This window comes from Terrapene carolina, unplaced genomic scaffold (genome assembly GCF_002925995.2).
Source record: "Terrapene carolina triunguis isolate 2854851 unplaced genomic scaffold, T_m_triunguis-2.0 Scaffold714, whole genome shotgun sequence".
NCBI classification, from domain to species: Eukaryota; Metazoa; Chordata; order Testudines; family Emydidae; genus Terrapene; species Terrapene triunguis.
In genome coordinates, this window is record NW_020665065.1 from 17882611 (window position 1) to 17904333 (window position 21723).

Sequence of the window (21723 nt, forward strand, 5' to 3'; positions counted from 1 at the left end):
GAGAGTGGAAGGGTAGCCCTTGAGGTCAGGCAGGCCAGAAGGGAGTGGGAGCGAGGACTCGGATCCTTTCACTAGCCCACTTCACCAGGGTCATGTATAAGCCAGGAAAGTTCCCCACAATAATGGGACCATTCCCCCACTTACACTAGTAAGACAAGGGACACAGAGGGCCTTGCTTTCCTCCCTTTATTATCTGGAGTGGGATTGGTCATTTGCCAGCCCAAGGCAGTTACCAGCCCTGCTCACAGCAGCTCACGTGGCAGCTAGGAGGAGATCTGAATTGAGCACCTAGTGGCTGCAAGCCCTAGAGGGGAAGAGACAGGAAAATGCAGGATGGGTCTGACCTTCAGCTTCATCCTTCTGGAACATTAATGCGACTCTTCTACTCATGCCATTCTGACCCCGAGGCCCAGTCTTCATTTAGGCAGGCTCGGATGCTCCATTTGGCCCAGGCCAGGACCTTATAGCCATGAATACATACGTGCACATGCCTCTCCTGAAACAGGAGGCTTCTTCCGGAGGAAAGAGGGCTGCTTCTTCCCTTATCCTCCTGCTCCCACCCCTAGAATTGTTAATACAAATGGGCCATAACTGACCTCTTGTTCATGGGTCCCTTCTTACAGAGAGGGGGATCAAGGATAACTTCAATGCTGCTAGCATAATGTATTATACTTTATTCAATCAGTCCAGTAATGTTACAAGACATTTCCATTGTAGTCTGACCTACAGAACTAACAGGTCTGACTCATACAGGTTAGGGGGGGAAATAATCAGATACTCGTTAATCTAGAACAGCCACAGCCAGAATCGTCATTCCTGTTCCCCAGGGCTGCAACAGAATTACAGAAATGTGTGTTCAGTTGGGGGATCAAACACCCTTTGAGATCACACGTACCAGTCCGGCATCGCATCTTTGGAGCTGACTCCTTGAAATAGAAGAGGAATTTCAATAGTTTCTCGCTAGAGCAGTTTTGGTGACAGTTTAGAGCACTGGGGAGCTCAGTTTGCCTACAGGACAGGTACAGGCCAGGTAATGGCAGGGCAGCTTCCCTTTAACACCTGACACCAGATAAAGGACATCTGGTCCCCAGTTTGAGTAGTGAGAAGCAAGTCTTCCACTTGGCTACATGCCTACATTTAGGATGTTTCAGGGGGGTTTCCTAAAAAAAACATGTCTGGAAAGACTTCCCGGGATTAAAGAGTTAATTGACAGTTCTAAAGAAGTCTGAAAGTTTCTGTGCATTTACTTGTATTTTAAATCAGTGTGGACAGTAAACAGGTACGAAAAGCAAAGAAGGTTAAGTTACTACCACATCTAAGGAGAAGGAGATTGACTGTCTGTGCCCCCAACTGTACCACAAGACCCCGTATCAATTAAATGAAAAATGAACTGAAAATTCTAGCATCACCTCGAGTGTCCAAGAACCCCAGAGTGTCAAAGATAAAACCTTGCCAGACATCAATAAATATGCAGTTAAAACACATTTAAGAAGCAAGTGTGGAAGGAGGGGAATCTTCACTCACACAATACTTAAAATATTAGCAGTGACCATCCCCAGCTACCAAGACTTCATAGCAAAGAAAAAGGGAGGCTGGTCAACTTTTGGGAATAATATAGGTCAGCATGAAGTTTTAAGGCATGTATAGAGAGTTATTGGGTTTCATTCTCACATACCATTGGTTGAATCAAGTGTCAGTTTCAAATGCTGTCCCTTGGATTTCAGTTTAAAAAAAATCTATGGTTAGGCTAAGACAAGACATCTGTGGGCAGATATTCTTGTGGCTTTCCCCCCCGCAGACAACCCTGTGAGGTATAAGCTTTCGAAAACATTAACAGCAGCTATACGTACATCTGCTGAGTAGCCACACATGTACAGTCCCCTTTAGGACAAGAGGGAGAGAATGTGTTTTTTTGGTATCTTCATCGTCACACACCCAAACCCACTTACCCCATCCGCAACAATAGGGAGGCTTTCTGGGCATTCAGTCCAGGTGAGATGACTGGGTTCCCAAAAGTAAATGGTATCATAATATGTGCCTGGACTTTCATTATGTACATTGGGGTTAGTATATACCCAGCAGTTCTCCCCTCCCAATACATAGATTCTCCTCTCCCACTGCACCACACCAGCACCAGCAATTCCTCTTGGCAACTCTGGAACAATAACATCCTCGTCCATTCTGCCATCCTCGCTGATGAAGAAACACAGAGCAGAGCCACAAATAACTCCTGGAGAAGGGGACCGAACAGGAAGGGGTCTCATTCTTTCCTTGGAATAGCCACCAATGACATAGATCCCATTATTCATGGGGACAGCACCTGCAGAGCAGCATGCTATGGCCAGAGGAACCTGTGTCCATATGCCAGAGTTAACATCATAAATCAGAACTCCCTTATACATCTCTGGGAACAAGTAGTTTTTTCTCTCTCCACCTATTAAGTAAAGTTTGTCCTTGAGCGTAGCAGAGGCAGCACCGCTCAGAGCAAACGGCAGCCTAGAGATGGGAGTCCAGGTCTTCTCCATCAAGTCAAAGCACTCTGCAGAATCAAGGTAATCTTCAAACCCACAACAGCCTCCCAAAGCATAAAGCTTCTGGTTACAAGCTAAAAACCCATGTGAAGCACGAGGTACCGACATGGGAGGCAGATGTAACCACCGGCCTTTAAAAAAATCATATTTGTGAAGGGCAGCCGAGTGAGATCTGTCCCTAAGGGTGCCTCCGGATACATACAGCTTGTCACCCACTGCCACGCAGGCTGGAGAGTAGAGAGAATTCAAAGCCGGCAGCTTTTCCCAGTTCTCTTTTTGAGGGTCAAAATAGCACACATGGAATTCCTCATTTTCCATCCATTTGCTTATCCACCTGGACAGACTCACGCACACAATACACTCGTTATACATTCCCTGCCTGAGTGCCCTAGAATCAAACGGTCCATCTTTACTGTCCAGCTGCTTCTGCCACATCTGAACATCCAGACAGTGTTCCCAGTCTGACCGGACCTCCCGGACCTCATCCTGGCTAAGGAGCGGGAAGCGGACGTGCTTCATCAGCTCACCAAGGAGAAGGCTACGCTCAGTTGTTTGAAACCTCACCCAGCGTTTCACAGCCTGGTAGATAACCAGCTCAGAAGCGACCAGGAGGCCATCCAGAGAGATTATGCTGACCAGAGTGCTGAGGTCCAGATGTAAGAAGTCATCCTCCTCCTCGGAGAGGTGCCCAAAGTTTGTGGTAACGAGGGTCATGGCGACACCAAGCAGAGCTTGATCATTGTGTGCATAAGCCAGCGCATAATACACAAGGCAGTTCTCAATGGAGACATTCTTCACAAGGAACCTGGTAGGAATAACCAGAGATTGGAACGTTACTGGGTAGATCATAAGTGAGAGAGACATTTACCTCTGTATCTGAAATTGGGGCAATTGGAGTAAGACATCCTTGATGTTTCACCAGCAATAAGCTTCACTGATGAAAGGGCTGGCTTCACAGCCCTGGAGACTAGAGACAGCGCATGCTTCCTTCTCCCACCAGCCCCTACCAGTTTGGGATGGAGGAAGCAGAGGATTATCGTAAGACGCTGTTGCGGATAGGGGAATACTGGCTCAGAGTCTGGAAGCCTGGGGATCCCGAGGCCAGCCACTGTTCGTGAGGGAGCAGCATTTCCTACTGCCGATGCAGTTAGTTTGCCCTGCTCACTCCCACCCACTGGAGAGCAGCACGAGAAGCTGCAGTCACCCATCTCAGCAGAAGAGCCTGCCGTTGTTTTGAGCTGTAGATCCTTCTCCCTGCCCCCGGCATGTGCAGGCTGTAGGAATGGGACCCTGACATTTCTGTCGTTTCTCCCACATTTCATTTTAAACCCAACCTCCCTGGGAGGAGGGAAGGGGTCATTTCTGGGGGCCTGGTCACGGAAATATAGCCAAGGGATTAGTAGAAAATATGAAAGACTTTTTTAAAAACAGGGAGAGGGGGAGAGCAGGTCTATTGGTAAATAAGGTAATGAAACCAATGCTGGTTTGCAAATTCAGCCCTACAAGATGCATTACTGAACTAGTGGAACATTTGAACTGGTCGTCGTGGTTATCAGACTTCAGGTACAGTCTGTAGTTACTGGAACCAGCCTGACATTGAAGGCCACATACATGTGTAACCCACACACCTCCTGGGTGGGGCGTCTGTCCCATCTAGTGACACCGAGACCAGTGAGAGAGAGATGAATGAGTCTGCTCTACAGCCTTAGCGAACAGCCATATGGCCTTGAGCTCATGCGTCCCATCCCATCTGCCGCCAACCAGGTGTTACACATGCATTACCCTCCCTCTGACCCCAAGACCAAATCTAAGGCTAGTTGGTTCTGTTGTATTACCTGGAGCAGATCTCCAGCAGGGGGAGAACCTGAAGCCTGCTGGCTGCTACAAACACCCCCTGGGCAGACTCTTGAGTAAGAGAGATCTCTCCCATGTACAAATAGTTCAGCATGGTTTGCACAATGGAAGAGGCCATGTCCTGAAGCACAACTTCTCCATCCTGGGATTCCTTGAACGAGCTGGTAAAGATGCCCTTGAAGTAAGGGCTGACAGCTGCCATCAGCAACCTATGGGGATAGGGCAATAGTATTAATAGAGCAGACACCAGCTACAGTTCTACCTCCCGCAGGGGGCTCTGACCTCCTTAGCTCTCAGGCAGAGCAGAGGAAGACTATCAGATTTTGGAAAGGAGACATCCAAGGAAAGGCCAGCAGTCTGCAGGAAGTCATATTATTGGCTCAGTAAGAGTCACCCTCTTCTTCAAGCAAGTATTGCAACATGGTATGACAGGGTACTGTAACTGTTGAAGGTGGTGACAAACATTGAGCTAATGAAAGAACCCCTAACACTTTGATTCCCTAATAGAGTCCCTCACACGAGGCTAACTTATCACAAGGCGAGAAAGTAATATAGATCAAACATTTTCACTTTGGTAAGAGGTTAACATTGGGTTCTCAGAATAAAATTAAGATACATTAAACAACCCAGTCCTAGTATTAGGAATCTAGAAGAAAAAGATGAACAGCAAAGGTGACAATTTACATTAGTCAAAGCTGAATGGGGAACTTTAGAGGGACCTAACAAAACTACATGATGGGCAACACAAGAGCAGATTCTTCAGTGTTGATAAATGCAAAGTAATACCGATTGGAAGGAATATAAAGGCTGCTAGGTCAGGGTAGACGCCAACCTTGGATGAAAAGAGTTCCCCTATCAATAGATTATACCAAGGTTAATTTTTTTTCTAAACTAAGACAAAAAACAAAGCAAAAGCACATACATATTTTCCTCTGAAGTATCCACTGTTGGCAACTGCAAGAACAGGGGACTGGACTAAGACTGACCACTAGTCTGATCCATTCTGACAATTCTTATGTTAACCCAGCAGCACTGGCAAAGTTTAAAGTTGTGCTGTTATCTGCGGCCCTCACAATTCTGTTACAGCAGTGACACCTGCTCTGCCTGTGCTGAGAACTGACACGGTGTTCTTGTACTATGAAGCCGTGTTCTACATCAGAGTCTGCATTGCATTGCTGGGCAATGTAATACCTGTACTCCATGACGGTCTAGAACACAGGCCTAGGTGAGTTGTATGCAGTGTTGTTGTAGCCATGTCGAGGGGAGTTGGTAAATTGAACTCAGGTCAGGAAATGTAGAATTAAGGTCTTGGCTGACAAAGGACAGCCAACTGTGAGTGGGATGCAGTGGAGGGAGAGGGGAATGATGTGCCAGTGCTTGGCTCCCTTTTGATAAAAGTGCTTTTGTTACACAGACTCAGTGCTTGTCCGTGGGGAAATACTGTCTCATGGTGGGGCCTAGGGGTGGTGGGAAGTTTTCCCAGATTACTGGGTGGGGAGCTCAAGCCAGTTCCATGTTGCAGTACAAGAGGAATCCCTAGATACTGAACCTGCCCCTCATTGCTACCAACGTCACCTGGCAGAAAGGTTACAAGTGTTAGGTAGTGTAGGGCCAAGAACCAGTCTGTGCAGGACCCCACCAGAAATACACCTAAGTGAGGGTTCCCCATTTACAGTTGGGCCTGATAGTTCACCATTTTTATTCTATTTAATGTGCAGTGTTACATTTTATATTTTAAAAATCAAGACATCATGCAATACCGACTCAAATGACCTACAGAATGTAAGTATGTTACCTTTATCAACCAAACTTGTAATGTCATAAAAAAACCCACCTTGAAATACTTACCTGTGACATGGGAACCTTTTTCCTTCAGCAACTATGGTGGCATCACAGAGCAGCTGATCCTGGTACAGCTGCTTCAAACCTGGAGGAATGGGGAAGCCAAGACAAGGCTGCTGTTCGAGACGGCACAGAAACATCGAGGGGAGAGAGTTCTGTCTGAAGGCCCTTAACACATACTGTTACCTTGGGGCAGCTACACTGACGGGTGGAAAGAGCCTGCTTCATGGGTGATTGAGTGCCATGCTCACCTGGTTAGGGGATTATGGGAAGTAGTTCAGATGAGTAATTTAAGACCCTACTGGCCTGGGGTCCACCACAACAAACTCACCACCACTGGTATCAACGCTCCCCCTTGCTGTCCGACTCAGAGTGACAGTGGCTGACTGGGCAATGGAGAATGGGCTGCTGGTGCACTAGGTCATATGAGGGATCTTGCCTAGTTGTCACCTCTACTGTTCCTGCTCTAGACGGTCACAGAGGCCTTTGGTCTGCAGGGCTTCCAAGCAGTCATCTTTTGCCAGCACTTAAGATAAACAGAAGAGGTATTTGCCCTCATGGCAGTTGATGAGGGAATGTTTGCAGGCCTGACTGTTCATCTTTCATGGAGCATCCCATGGAACGTTGCCCAAATGTCAGACAGGACCTGTTCTACGTCGGGTCAGACTGGAAAGCCGCAAACTTACCCTTTCTCGTGAAGTACTCCAGTGGATTAGGTGCATTTGCTGTGTTTTCCTCCCTGCCTTCCCACTCTGGTGCACAATCCATGTTCCAAGCCACTAAAAACCAGATTCAGTAATCAGAGGGTGGCTTTCAGGATCCTTGGTGTCACTAGCCAGTCCTGCCATTTAAGAAAGAATAAGAAGTTGGTAACTAATTACCAGAGAAAATTGGTTTCAGAGCCGTTCCCAGATCTCCCTTGGGAGCAAAGTTTTCCTTAGACAGTGGAGCGGACCTCAGCCAACATTTTCAGCAGGACCCCCTGGTTTTGTCCAGTCTTAGATTCAGAGATTCCAAGGCCAGAAGGGACATCTCCAGAAGTGCAGAGTTCCCCCAGCACCAAGTGCCGGCAATGGGAACTGCAGGGCACAGCAATTCTGGAAGTCAAGCCTAAGCGGTTTCAACATGGGCACCCCAAAAATATACACGAGTCAAGGCAGTCAAGACCAGTGGTTGTTTTGGCCTTGGTTGCTATACCAATTACAATCCTAGGACAGTAACAAAAACCCAGAGCAAACTCCCCTGCCAAAACCAATATGCAGAGCCCAAAACATTGCTACAGAGGCTTGTCTGTAACTGGATCAGTAACGGATAACAACTGCAGTCTCACATACAACCACAAACACCAGCAACACCAGAAGGGTTCGTGCCCCTGCACACACAGGTATTTTCTGTTACTAGGACAAGGAATTTCCTGGTTGGCTGGGGATGAAAAGTGCTCATCCAGCAGCAGGTTTGCTCAACTCTAATTAGCTCCTTACTGCACTGTACGAGCACTTCAATCCTTAATGGTTTTTATTCGCTCAGCAACCCTGGGGGGCATTATCCCCATCCTACAGAAGGGGAAAGGAGACACGGAGAATGGAAGTGATTTGCCCAACATCACACAGGACATATGTGGCAGAGGCAAGAATCAAACCCATATTTTAGAAGCCCCAGGCTAATACTCTCCCCCCACACCACCCTGCAGAGAGAGGAGAGAAGGTTCATCATCTCAGGGTATCACAGAAAGCAGCGGTTTTTCTCCTGATACCCCAAAGCAGCAGACTGGCTCACTTCCTAAAGCTGTGGCTCTACCTGAAGCCACACATCCTTCCTCTGCATTCAAGCTAGCATGGCCCCTTCAACCAAGGAAAAGGGGGGCTCACTCTTCTCTTGTGTCAGCACCTTGACTGGAGGGAAGGCAAAGTACAGGGCCCAGCACAGCCCCCTTTGCTAGCTGGGCTCAGGCAGATCCTAAGCCTTTCTTTCAGGGGCCAGCAAAAGCTATTCCTCCTGCCTTGTCTCTACCTCCTTGCAAGTCAGGGAGTTGTGTAAAGCATGGCTTTTCTGGGCCCCAGTGGAGAGAGAACCCAGATCTCCTCCCAAGGGAAAGCCAGCTAGACTCTGCTGCCTCCTTTTAAAATCCCTTCTCCCTAACAAGCCCCAGCTGGCAGGTCCTCCCTCCAGGGTTAGCAGCACTGGTATTTTCAATCAGCAAAAAGTCTCTTTCCTTTCCCAGGCTTTCAGCCTTCCTTGGCCAGCTGGGTGTGGAGGTGGCACTTCCCGTCCCAGGAGACTCAGGGGAGCTCCCTAGCACCCAGTCTTTCTCTCTAGAGACCCTCTCTAGCCACATGGACAGGAGTCAGAGGACAGCTAGGGAGGGCAATAAAGCCACCACCGCATTGAGGACACACTTCTCCAGACTCATGTGTGTGCAAGACAGAGGCCAAGGGAGAACTTCCCTCTGCCCTGCCCACAGGTCTAACGTTCCTCGTGCTGCAGATTCAAGCAAAGGAGGCCAACTGCAAAAATGTTTCATGGGGTTAATATATAGACACACCCTCCCCCACCCCTCAGGGCCTCAGCACCAATCTCCTACCTGGGCCATCAGCAGCCACTAATCATCACAGCTACTAAGGAGCCATGCAGGTGTAACCCATGTTCTGTACATATAAGACTAGGCCCCGCCCCACCCTATGCAGGAACCAATCAGCTCCACCTTTGCAGCAGCCATCCCAAGGGTTACACCAGCCGCGCTCACAATTCTTTGCCTTCCGAGTTCTGATTGGGCAGGAAGAGGCATCTTGGTTGGAAGCAAGGAATGCCGCTGCCCTGTCCTGCAGCCCCAGCGTGGGAGGGACAGACAACAGCTGTTCCCAGGTCTCAGCCTAGGTCCATCTCCAGACAGCAGGCGTGTCAGCCCTCAGAGGGATGGGAGCAGGGGTCTGAGTGGATGGGAAGTGCAGTGGCAAAAGCCCCTGGGAAAAAAAAGGAGTCACCGGGCAAATGAAAAGTAGTCTCCTATTGAGGGGAGATTCCAGGAGGGGATGGGGGGTCCCCAAGTTGAGAAAGAGGAAACAGTGAGGAGGGAGCCGTGAGCCTTTCTGTGCCCCAAGGGAGCTGAGTAAAACCCCCATCCACCCTGTGCGTTTAGGCCCTGGCCTAACAACAGAGAACACCCTTAAATAAGGCGGGTGAACACTAAGGAGGGAGAAGAGCTACTGAAGCTAATTAAATACTGAAACAATTTACCAGTGTATAAATTCGGATTATTGAAAATAAGAGAAATGTAAAAAAAACCAAAATTATCATGTTTACCAACCAATAAAATTCTCACGTTTACCAGCTGTTTAAGGGGGCACCCCACAGGACCAGAGACACCAGACTATATCAGTGCACAGTGAAGAAAACCCCGAGTGTCAGAGGAAAAAAGATAAAATACTTTATAAATAACAGATTGGTCAGCTATACTTCTGATACCCTCTGATGCACCCCAGGATCGCAATCCCAAACACATATGCACATACGCACCCCCAAGCAAGACATGCAGGTAGGTTGTCAGTCAAACCATGTAATAACCATGAACTGATTAAGTCAGCAATCGTTTAAAAAACCTTGATAAAAGTCTGAACAGCAGATGTGTAGTAGCGTCCCTGAGTAGCTGCACACACCCAAACTATGCGTGCGCGTGCGCACACACACACACACACACACAAAGGAACACTGAGTTTAGGGAGCAGAACCAGGAAATAGAACAGGAAGCAGGAAGCCAACTCACAAACCAATCAGTACAATTTCCTTCCCTTCTCCCCAGAAGTTCAGCAGTGGCTGGCCAGAGGCTCCAGGTGATCCTGGCAATGTAGGTTACACCTTTGATTCAGCTCCAAGCACGGATGCTGTTGCAGTGGCACAACTTCCCCAGTTGGCCACATGACATCATCACGCACAGAAAGAGCGTCCTTTCCCCTCTCCGTTCCCCTTTCAGTAGGGTAAGCTGTGTATCTTGATCAGGGGTCTCAAACTCAATTTACCTTAGGGTCAGTGCCAGTCCTCAAATCCTCCCAGCAGGCCAATAATGTCACTCATGCCGCCCAGAACCCGCCCCCCAAAACTCCGCCCCCCCAAAAAACTCCACCCCCACCTACCTAAGGCTCTGGGAGGGAGTTTGGGTGGGGGAGAAGGTCTGCGGTAGGGGATTGGGGTGCAGGCTCTGGGAGGGAGTTTGGGTGGGGGAGAAGGTCTGCGGTAGGGGATTGGGGTGCAGGCTCTGGGAGGGAGTTTGGGTGCAGAACGGGTTAGAGGTTGGGCGGGGTAGGGGCCGGTAGACACATGGAGAGAGCAGGCTGCGCTGCCAGGGCCCCGGGCCATTGTAAATCGCCTAGGGGGGAGCACCCGGGGGTGGCAGGTGGGGCCAAGGGAAAGACCCAGCCCCCAAACTGCTAGAGCCCTGCAGGCCACATTGGGGAGGTTCCTGGGCCGCATATGGCCCACGGGCCGTGAATTTGAGACCCCTGATCTTGATGGTTAACAACACATTCTCCACATGCTAAGTGCACTTGGCACACTCCATACCCTGCAAGATCACCGCCCAAGTAGCATTTTTTGAATCCCGTTGAGTCGCAGTTAGCCGGGTAATTATCCAAAGCGAGAATTCTGGAGCATGCCCAAGACTTTTCTGGTGCAGTGGAGGAACTAATTCCCCCTGCTGTTACTCACCCCTTCTTGTCAACTGTCTGAAATGGGCCACCCGCATTACCACTACAAAAGTGATTTTTCCTCCCTTGGTATTCTACTGTTAATTGAATTGTCTCGTTAGCACTGACCCCCCCTCCCTTGGTAATGCAACTCCCATCTTTTCATGTGCTGTATATTTATACCCGCTACTGTATTTTCCACTCCATGCATCTGATGAAGTGGGTTCTAGCCCACGAAAGCTTATGCCCAAATAAATGTGTTAGTCTCTAAGGTGCCACAAGGACTCCTCGTTGTTTGAAGCGTGCTCAGGTGCTCATCAGAACAGCCGAGGGGTTAAGGCAGTGACCTTCAATTCTAATGGGTGTGAGTCTGCGTGGGTTTGAATCCTGTTTCTGGTAAGGCTGTGCCGACTGCTGTCTCCTTTTGACCAGCTGCTGCTTCTCTTTAACATAGCCTGCTGCACCCCCCTAAAAACACCAACCTTTCATTGTGAGGCTAGAAACTCCCAAGGCTCCAGTGAGATTTGAACTCACAACCCCTGGTTTACAAGACCAGTGCTCTAACCCCTGAGCTATGGAGCCAGGGCACAGGCTGTTGTGTTTCTCCTCACACATACACATCAGTGATGCTGTGCCCGCCTGGGCCACTTCCTACCACCCGACTGTTGTCTGTGGCAAGGAGCTGTGAAGAGTCTTCTCACCACTGGGCACTTTTGTGTGGCCTGGCAGCTCTCTTCCCGATACATTAGAGACTTTGCAGTGGCACAGCTGCTTTGCAGTGGCACAGCCGCTCTAAGCCAACGGGAGACTCTCCCTCCGACTTAATGAATCCATCCCCAGCGAGCGGCGCTAGCTATGGCGACGGGAGAAGCTCTCCTGCCGACATCGCGCTGTCCATACCGGCACTTCGGTCGGTGGAACTTATGTTGCTCAGGCGAGTGGCTTAGTCACATCCCTGTGGTAGTGCTGACATAGCCTTAGGGTGGCAGCTGCCTCCTCCTGTGAGTCGGCCAGGTCAGTTCCCAGGCTGTCCCATCGGGGTAGTCCAAAAACAACCCAAGGGGAATTAACACAAACAACCTGAGTTCCATGACAGAGAGAAGGAAATCTCTCTCTCTGACGGTGTGTCCAAAGCAGTTGTTAGGTGAGATCCTGCCTTCTCTCAGCCCTTTCCTCAGGTGTTGCATGTCTGCTCTGCTCCCTTTTAACTCCTACTCCAACGTGTGCGTCTCTTGCAGGTCCAGTGGGGCAGGGCTGGCCGAGCCCAGAGCAGCTCCTGAGACCCTCATTGCACAGTGTGGGGTTTGTAGACCTCATCACAATAGCTCACCTCGCCATCATTGCCTGTGGGCCACAAGACCTACCCATGCACACGGCCTCATCCATGGAGGAGCAGTGCACAGAACACAGAGCTGGGTCTATTCCATTGTTAATTGAGTTACTCCGTGGGAATGACAGGTGACGAGTTAATCGATATTCACCCGGAGCCTTCTTAGGGACCGAGCCTGGGGAGAAACTGCAAGTTCTGAATAGGCAATTGATTGAATTGTCCTAGAATCATAGAATCATAGAATATCAGGGTTGGAAGGGACCTCAGGAGGTCATCTAGTCCAACCCCCTGCTCAAAGCAGGACCCAATCCCAACTAAATCATCCCAGCCAGGGCTTTGTCAAGCCTGACCTTAAAAACCTCTAAGGAAGGAGATTCCACCACCTCCCTAGGTAACCCATTCCAGTGCTTCGCCACCCTTCTAGGGAAAAAGTTTTTCCTAATATCCAACCTAAACCTCCCCCACTGCAACTTGAGACCATTACTCCTTCTTCTGTCATCTGGTACCACTGAGAACAGTCTAGATCCATCCTCTTTGGAACCCCCTTTCAGGTAGTTGAAAGCAGCTATCAAATCCCCCCTCATTCTTCTCTTCTGCAGACTAAACAATCCCAGTTCCCTCAGCCTCTCCTCATAACTCATGTGCTCCAGCCCCCTAATCATTTTTGTTGCCCTCCGCTGGACTCTTTTCAATTTTTCCACATCCTTCTTGTAGCGTGGGGTCCAAAACTGGACACAGTACTCCAGGTGAGGCCTCACCAATGTCGAATAGAGGGGAACAATCACGTCCCTTGATCTGCTGGCAATGCCTCTACTTATACAGCCCAAAATGCCGTTAGCCTTCTTGGCAACAAGGGCACACTGTTGACTCATATTCTGCTGCTCTATTCTCATTAAATTCCTGGGTAATCTGTTTCTTTACAATATGATTCATTCCCACTAAGGACTTCAAATTTTTAGACATCACATGACTCCTTTTTCCCATACAGAGGATCCTAAGCCTGCAGTAAACCCATCCCATAAATGTGCCCCATCTACTTTGTTAGAGTAACCCAAAGAAGCACCCTTAACACCTCAACCTTAACTGGGGATGGTGCCCTGATCCAGCCCATTGCTTTCTTCTCGCTTCCCACCCCTCCTGTGTTTTGTCCCCCATGCCCTGCTCCTGCCCCCATGGGCCTGTGGGCGGCACCTGACCTATCCCCATCCTGTTCCCTCACTGCGACCTTCCTCTACCGCTCTTGCAAGAATGGGCTGTATGGGCCCCAAGGCACGTTTTGCGAGCATGCCTGAATTCGCAGATGCTATGAAAACAACCACTTTCATTGAATCCCCAGCAAATGGCGTTACGCGCCTCAGGCCTCTGCTGGGCTAGCTGCAGAACGAACAGGCCAACGCCTCTGTGTACTCCGGGTCCCCGTGACATCATCCAGTCCAACCACAGCGTATGATGCGGTATGTCCCACCGGATCCCAGTTTGTGTGGCTGCCCTCGATCCAAACTGTTCATCATCAATAAACGAAACATGCCTCCAAACGTATTCTGTGCCCCCCCGGTTATATCCTGATTATTACTATGTCTGGGTAAGGCTCTGCAATACGCCCGCTGGATCAGGAAACAGCCTCCCAATTTTCCCAGGTTGTAGCTACCCTTGGCCAGTTGGGCATGTCATTGCCCTGCTTGCTCGGACTTGGCTCACGGTCTGTCAGCACCTCCCTGTGCAGCAATGATAATATGCCTACGTATTCCCCTTCCAGGACTTTATCGCGAGTAGTACTGAGGTGAACTTCCATTGGGTTGGCTTCCCCAGCATAAGGATACTCGAGACTGACTGCTGGGGCACCTTCAGTGCCTGGTTGCCCAGCAGCTACTCTTGGGCAGCAACTCGGTCCCATGAATTTATGGTCCCTGTCAATGGGTGACTTGAAAGGTGCTCAGAAATCCCCCCCTCCCCCGATTAAGGGTTCCTGTTCCCTGGCAAGAGGTCTCCACACCTGACTATCTCCCACACTTGGGCCCATGTCTGGGCTTCTATTACTACCCTTTTGGACCCCCCACCCAGGGGTGCTCCCAGTTGCTACAATAACTGCAGGTTAGCTTAGTCCAGGAGGTGATGGAACAACCTGAGCAAATGAGAGCCAGAACCAAGGTGCAATGCTCCACATAGGGTGGGATCATTTACCTCGATCGGCACATATACATCCCACCAGGGTGCCCCCAGCTAGAAGTGCTTCACCTCTTGCCATGACACTCTTGGTAGGCCATTCTGGCTACCTGAAGATTTTCTGCCTGGCTTCCTGGTGCTTCTGATGGCCCTGTACACAAGCCAAAGTCCAGGACTACATTAAATCTTGTGACCTACCATGTTCATACACCAAGATGTCCTGTGCTAAGCGCCTTGTCACTCTAATACTCCTGGAGACCCCACCTAGACCTTGGGTCTCGATCACCATGAATATCTTCAGCCCCATGACTCTGAAGACCACACGGTGGTCTTAAAGTTGTGTGCTGGGGGCAGGGGGAGCTAGCGACCTCCTTTCTTTCCTCTGGGTGGTGGTATTCACTGGGGTTCTGACAGTGGGGGCCACCCTAAATTTAACCTCACTTGCTAACTGAGGGTAGGGCTGCTAAATCTAGGTGAAAGGAAGCGAGGTTGAGGACAGATGTTTCTACCTGGTGATGTGAACCACTTTGGAGGACAGGTTTAAAATTCAAAAGGACCTCGACAAATTGGAGAATTGGTCTGAATTCAACAAGATGAAATGGGGAATAACTATCTAGGTGGTAGTATTGCTGAAAAGGATCTGGGGGTTATAGTGGATCACAAACTGAATAGGAGTGGCCAATGTGATGCAGCTGCAAAAAAGGCCAATATGATTTTGGGGTGTATTAATAGGCGTGTTGTATGTAAGACACAGGAGGTAATTGTCTCACTATACTTGGCACTGGTGAGGCCCCAGCTGGAGTCCTGTGTCCAATTCTGGGCACCACATTTCAGGATAGATGTGGACAAACTGGAGAGAGTCCAGAGGAGAGCAACAAAAAGGATAAAAGGTTTAGAAAACGTGACCTATGAGGAAAGGGTAAAAAACCCAGACATGTTTAGTCTTGAGAAAAGAAGACTGAGGGGGAACCTGATAACAGTCTTCTAATATGTTAAGGGCTGTTGGAAAGAGGAGGGCGATCAATTGTTCTGCATGTCCCCTGAAGGTAGGACAAGAAGGAACTAGATATTGAATCCAGTCCTTGCTGCTGCTGCCACAGCCTGGCAGAAGGGGCAACACATGTTTCTTCTTTTAAATCCAAGTAAATCGGCCTAAGAGAAACTCTAAAGAAATAACTTTTAAACAACTGCTTTGCATTTTTTAGCATAGTCCCTCTCAAACAAGGCACCAGCAATTAAGAAGGGACCCTTGAAGGATTCTGTTCTATGTGTAACCCTTCTGCCCATCTAAGTTGGCAGCAACAAGGGCTGGGTTCTGTATCTAGGGGTTCCGTTTCAATAACACAATGCAAAACCGGCTCGAGCCCCCACCCAGTGACCTGGGACAATTACATACCACCCCCCTGGGTACCTCTAAGAGGCAATACTTCCCCTCTCGCAAGCACGGAGTCGGAGTGTAGCAGAAAATGTTTAATAACATGAGGTAAACGACATCAGCATAAAATTGGAAAAACACCACAAACAGGATTCATAACACAAACCATGAGCAAAACCCACCCCAGCAAATTGGGCTGTGTCCTTTCCCTTTGGTTCTTGAATCCAGCAACCCAAAAATCACCCAGAGTCCCCAAAGTCCAACATCCCCAAAGTCTCTTGGGTCCAGCAACCACCCAAAGTCCCAAAAGTCCAACAACCCCCAAAGTCTCTGTCCCTGGTCAGTGCAGCCCCAGAGTAAAAGGGGGGGCACGCAGGGTGTTAAGGGGCACCTTACGTGATCCGAGGCTGGCCAGCCGTCTGTTTCTCCGTGGGGGTTCCGCCGCAGCCTTTACCACGAGCCAGTCCACTTTCCTGCCATCCCACGAACTGCTCCGCTCTACAAGCTGCTCCGCTCCACTCCGCTCCGCTCCGCTCACCGACCTGTGAGCCGTTCCAGCCGTCCCCGCAAACAGCTCTGCTCGCCGTTCCTTGGGCCACTCCAACTGGCCCGGCAAGGCTCCACACCGCTCGCTGCTCCTCCAGTCGTCCCCACAAATTGCTCCGCCAGCTGCTGAGCAGTATAGCTTCAGGCTCCCCCACTAGTTAACACAGCCTTAGTGATCTCAGCTCTTAATAACATCAGCTCTTTTGTGATTTCAGCTCTTAGCAATTTAGTAGGGGAGCCCCAGTGCTGGTGCACCATTGGCCCAAAGTGAATTCAGCTCAGCAGCCTGTAACTAGACTCCTAAGGGAATCAAAGCTAGCTCTGACATTCAACAGTGGAGAGAGGAGGCGGTGCAATTGGTGTTTCAAACCCTCAGAGGGGGCCCATACCATCAGGTACACATACCTGTCCCCATCCTCTCTCAATTCACTGGGTTTTGTAACCCATGCCCCTTGTCAAGCAAGTGCTACTTAGGTAATGGTGAAGGACTCACTCAGTCCTTCTGTCATACAACAGTTGCACTGGCCTTGATTCACAGAATCAGGGTAACAAAACTTTATTCTTCCTGCCCCAATAATAGAGAAACTGGGGATCCCACACCAGCCAAAGTAACCACTTTCAGTTGCTGTGTTCCATGCCAGGCGAGTGGGTGTGCCTATGCAAACAAGATCAGCCCCTGGAGTTCTTTTCCACACTCGCCATAATTCACCACCAGATGTCAGGGTAGAGCTCATCCTGACTCTGCTTACATATGAATGCAATACATTTGACAATGTGCAACTTGTATTTCTTTGAGAAGTTACTTGAAATGTGTTAAGTGTGTGAGAAGTACTCAAGAATTGGTAACGGATGATTATAAGTAGTAAGGACTCTGAGTGATTGATTGTTCTGTAGTATAACCACTAGACTCTAATACTGGTCTGTATCAATTGCTTGCAAAACTGTATGTTGTGTCCTTTATAGCCTAGAATGTTTGGGGCTAGAGTCACAAAAAGCCTTATGCATTTGAGGCATTAACCCTAAGTTCCAGACCAGGCATCCAGATGCCTAAGCCCCAGAGCGATGCATGAACTGGAGGAAGTTAGGCATTTGTCGGCTTAACTTGCCTGTGGGTCCTGATCCAGTCAGCATGGTCAGAGCTTGCCTATCGGATGGGGTCCCAACAGACAAGCTTACACAAAATGACGGGGGAGGCAAGAACGACAACTTCCTTCCTAATTAAAAAAAGTCATTGGCGTAGGGGGATTGGATCCTAGATCTCACCCCCCCAGGCCGGCATGCTCCCTACCAAGCTACAAAGTCATTACTGGTTTCCACAGACTCCCTCCCTCATTCTACTGCTTGCTTACTTGCACTCTCTCTCTGTCCATCGAGTCTTTCCTTATTCGGTAACAGGGGAACAGCTTCAACAGGAGTGACCGAGAACCCCCCACCCTAGAATATCCCAGAGTGCACTTGTTAGAGAACTCATAGAATCATAGACTTTAAGGTCAGAAGGGACCATTATGATCATCTAGTCCGACCTCCTGCACAATGCAGGCCACAGAATCTCACCCACCCACTCCTGTATCAAACCTGTGTCTGAGCCATTGAAGTCCTCAAATCATGGTTTAAAGACTTCAAGGTGCAGAGAATCTTCCAGCAGGTGACCCGTGCCCCACGCTGCAGAGGAAGGCGAAAACCCCCCAGGACCTCTGCCAATCTGCCCTGGAGGAAAATTCCTTCCCGACCCCAAATATGACAATCAGCTAAACCCTGAGCATGTGGGCAAGACTGGTTAGAGAATCTTGTCCACATTTGCACATAGGTATTACAAGTGGATTGCTTCCTACTATGTAACAGCACTCTCTTTATGTCCTCAGAACAGGTTGTTCTAACCCTGTGAACCATCTATCAGCCGTGCCATGAGTTGAAGAGCCTCAAGGATGGGACGAAGGATTTGACCACCATCCTGAGAGAGAAGATGCGGGATGGTCTGTAGGGTGGTTGGCTGACAAACAGTGAGCTGGGTGAGATAAGGGAGCCATGTTTTTCTTGGCCACGTCAGAACGACTAGAATCACCTTGGCCTTGTCTTTCCTTATCTTGACCAGCACCTTGGAGTTGGGGGAAATGCATATAGCAGGCCTGAACCCAGCAAAGGAAGCGGTGACCTGGGCAGAACTGAGAGCACTTCTTGTTCTTGGCTGGGATGAGCAAGTCTGTATGCAGGACTCCTCAATGTTGAAATGTGTGGTGGAGTGTAATGGCATCTGTCTCCCTTAAATAATCAATAATCAACATGAGTAAATCCTCAGAGTTACCAGCTAGTGCTGCAGATTATGGGAAGGTGGGGGCTTCAGTGGACATCATGACATGCATGGATCCTTCTCACGCTATCTCCAGGGAGAGGTGCTCAGTGAGCTTTGTGATACGATAGTCTCTTGTGCAGACCTGTATTGGGTGTTGGAGAACGCGGGGTGGCTCTAAAGAGCTTCTCCACCCCAGCTCAGTAAAAGAAAGGGAATTCAGTTTTAAGGTCTGTTTTGAAGACAGCTGCTTCACAGGGATTCACAGTGGAAGGAGTCCACGTTTTATAGATCCCCCCTTAAAGAACCTGCTCATGAATTCGGCGTTTCCTTACCCTCACCATCATGAGTCAGTCAGAACGCTGGGGCTCTGATACCTTGCAGGACTTTCCTCTGTCCACCAGGGAGCAGCCTTGCAGCTTTGAAAAAACGTGAGCCAGTCTTACCCATCCCGCTTTAAAAAGCACAAGGTGGGTGAGAGAGTCTCTTTTATTAGACCAACTTCTGCTGGTGAGAGAGAGAAACTTTCCAGCTACACAGAGCTCTTCTTCAGGTCTTCAGCTCCGTATAAGCTCAAAAGCTCACCTCAGTGGACCTCACTGTCATTCTCAGTGGACATTACTCGGCCTTCACCTTCCCCCTGAAGTGCCAGAATTAACCCTTCGCTTCCCCTCCCAAAATCATGCTGTATGCTGTGGCAGTGCTTTGTTAGACAGTGTTCCACCCCAGAGATGGCATGAGTGGTGATGCGGCGCCAAATGATGTCAGAAAGGGTTGCCTGTGTGTAAGTGAGAGCAGCGTTCAGCCCAATGACTGGAAAGCACTTGATGATTCCCCTTTAACTAGTATTAGTGATGGGCCAGAGTGGTGAAGTTTGGATCCAGCTAGAACCTTCCCCAGAGCCGTGGTCAGGCTGGCTTGGTAGGCAAAGCATGGTCTAATTCAGACCAATATTGTTTGACCAAACTGGCTCCGTGACGAGGGCCAGGAACCTCCTCAGGCTGTTGCCTGGGCTGAGTAATGCAATGCAGCCTCCTCGAGGAGCCACAGATGGACTGTTGCCTGTATGATTCCACATGAGAAACCGTATCTCTTGGCAAGGCCCGGGGCGAATGACTGACCAGGGAGGAGACCCAGGGATTAGCAATGTCAGGATTGAAATGGAGAATCTTGCACAGAATATTGGGTCCCAAACTAAGCTTGATGGGATGTTGCAGAGCAATTAAATCCGCAGGGCGTGTGCTGGTGCAGCAAACCATCGCGTGGCCGATTCAATGCAGACAGCCCATCTGACTCACCATCTCCTAGAGCAGCTCTGAATTGGGCTCTAGGGCACACAGCCGCCCCCAGCCTCTCAACAGAAAGCTGCAAGGGGAAGCCAGATTCCCGGCCCCACTGTTTCTGGGACCTGAGAGCATCTCTCTCCCAGCTCCATACAAAGGGAAGTTGGGACAAGAGGCCTGAAAAGTGCCTGATATTCCTTCTCGCGTCACAGGCAGCTGCACGTGCACTAGAGAAGTACTAAGCGTTAATTAGCATAGATGATGTCGTCTGTTGTTGTTGGCCAGAGTTTGCAACTCTCATGAAGCCCCTGAAGGGAAGGCCTCATGAAAATGCTCCATCTGTTGCTATAGCCCCATGTTCTGTAATGCTGAAGTCTTGATCTGAGCTTTGGAGCGGCGCGTGAGAGGGACAGAGGAAAGATGGGTGCGGCCTGTAAGTCTGGGTCTTAGCTACAGAGCAACCTGCAGTGGGAGAGGAGCAAGTGTGGGAACTGCTCAAACGCTGCAGTCGGGGGGGTCAGCTGGAGGATAGAAGTACGCCGTGAGCAAATTAGGCGCTGATGTGGGATAGGGAGCAGAGAAGGGGGGCAGGAAAGCGGACAAGGTCCTCTAGTGCTGCAGTGCGGCTGATCTAGGGAACACAGCCAAGGGGGAGATGAGAGACAGGACACACTGGGAATGACTCGAGTGAGTCAGTTGACCCAGCCTCTGAGACTCGCAGCTGCGGGTCTTTTTCTGGAGTGTCGACAATTCCCCTTTGTTTCATTTTTGGTCAACCGGTCGTGTGAATCTCCAGCTGCAATGTCAGATTCCTTCTGAATTAAAATGAATGGGGGTGAGGGAAAAGGTTCCCCTGGTTTGCTCAGCTCTCATTTTGGATCCACACTTCATGTGTCTTCTGCATCTTTAGGCACCTAAATACGTTTGAAACTCTGCCTCCCGAAGTGCCTAAGTCACGGCTGAAAATGAAACGTAAGCCCCTAAATCACTTAGGTGCCATTGCCGAGTTACCCTGGGTATTTGTGGGCTACCTGGATACAGACTGGGCCCTGGTCTGTTCATGGGGCGAGGGGTTAGCACTAGCATCCCTTCCTCCTTGCAGCTGGCAGAAAGAAACACCCGTCTCAGTACTTTGCCAAGCCCCGCTGCACCTTGCAGAGATGCTGGTGGTTCCCAAAGGCAGGTGAGACTGGTCCTATGTGGGCAGCCGCGCTCAGTGGAAGGAGAATGGCCTTGTGGTGAAATCACAGGCCTAAGCGCCAAGAGCCGGGGTCCATTCCTAGCTCGGCCCAGATTTGCTGTGTGAATGCAGGCAAGCCACACTGCTGCCCAGTGCCTTAGGTTCCTCAGCTGCAAAATGAAGCTAATGACCGTGACGTACCACCCAGAGAGGTCACTGAGCCAAGTCCTTTCATGTTTGTAAAGCACCAGAGAGATCCTCAGACAGCTTATGGTCGTGGAGGTTTGCCAGGTCCCTCACGAGAGGGAGGTTTTCTCTCACTAGCATAGGGCAAGTCAACGTCTGCGTCCCAGGCAGCTGTAGGCCATGGACAGCCCTGAGAAGGGATCCACACCCACCCTGCCTCTCGCCCGGGCATTCCAGTGACATCATGGACATTAACACCCCACAAATCTCTAGAGGGCCCAGAACCCCTGAGTCCCATGCTGCTCCTTTGGGAACTCCCCAGCACCATCCACCACCATTTTATGCAAATCTCCGTCCCTTGATGCTTTCATTTCCCTTTCCCTCTGAGCAGTAAATGTCAGTAGCATCCAGCGGCAGGCCGGGAGCAGGATGAGTGCGCACACATCCCCTCCGCTGCCCATTGGCCAAGG

General features: G+C 49.8%; 1 non-coding gene across 1 annotated transcript; it reads right to left on the minus strand.

The window, feature by feature from the left end:
- Positions 1-11412: 11412 nt before the first annotated feature.
- TRNAT-UGU lies at positions 11413-11485 on the minus strand. Its single transcript has one exon. It is a non-coding gene; the product is annotated as a tRNA-Thr (tRNA).
- Positions 11486-21723: the final 10238 nt, after the last annotated feature.